The following is a 474-nucleotide window of genomic DNA, read 5'->3' on the forward strand; positions in this document are numbered from 1 at the left end:
CAAGGCCTATTGTGCCCTCCACTCCATCCCCAAGCCCGTGTGAAGCCCCCCGAGAGCCCCAGCCCTCTGAGACCTGGGAGACCTCCCCTCACTCGGAGCCTCTCGGGAACGTGCTGCAGAGCCGGGGGCTCCGGGTGGGCCCCCCAGGGAGATGATTAACCTGGGGGCAATCACAGCCCCGGGGACCCGCAGCCCCTCACCACACTTAGCTGGGACCCTGCCAGCCCCACGGCCCGGCCCATGTTGGGGGCATCGTGCTGGCTGGAGGTGCGGTGACAAAAGTGGTCCCTGATGTCCCCTCCGAGGTTACCATCGCCCTTCACTCGGGTGGGTGGTGGGATAGAGGTCCGGGGGACCCAGAGCCACCCAGGCCGGCTGGGCTCCCTCCCGGCGCTGCTGAGTCGGAGGAAACGGGGGAGTTGGGTGCTGGAACCAGCCCGACCGGCTCCCCGGCTGTCAGCACCTGAGGAATGC

The sequence above is a fragment of the Corvus brachyrhynchos genome, unplaced genomic scaffold (assembly GCF_000691975.1).
Source record: "Corvus brachyrhynchos isolate BGI_N302 unplaced genomic scaffold, ASM69197v1 scaffold65, whole genome shotgun sequence".
Lineage (NCBI taxonomy): Eukaryota > Metazoa > Chordata > Aves > Passeriformes > Corvidae > Corvus > Corvus brachyrhynchos.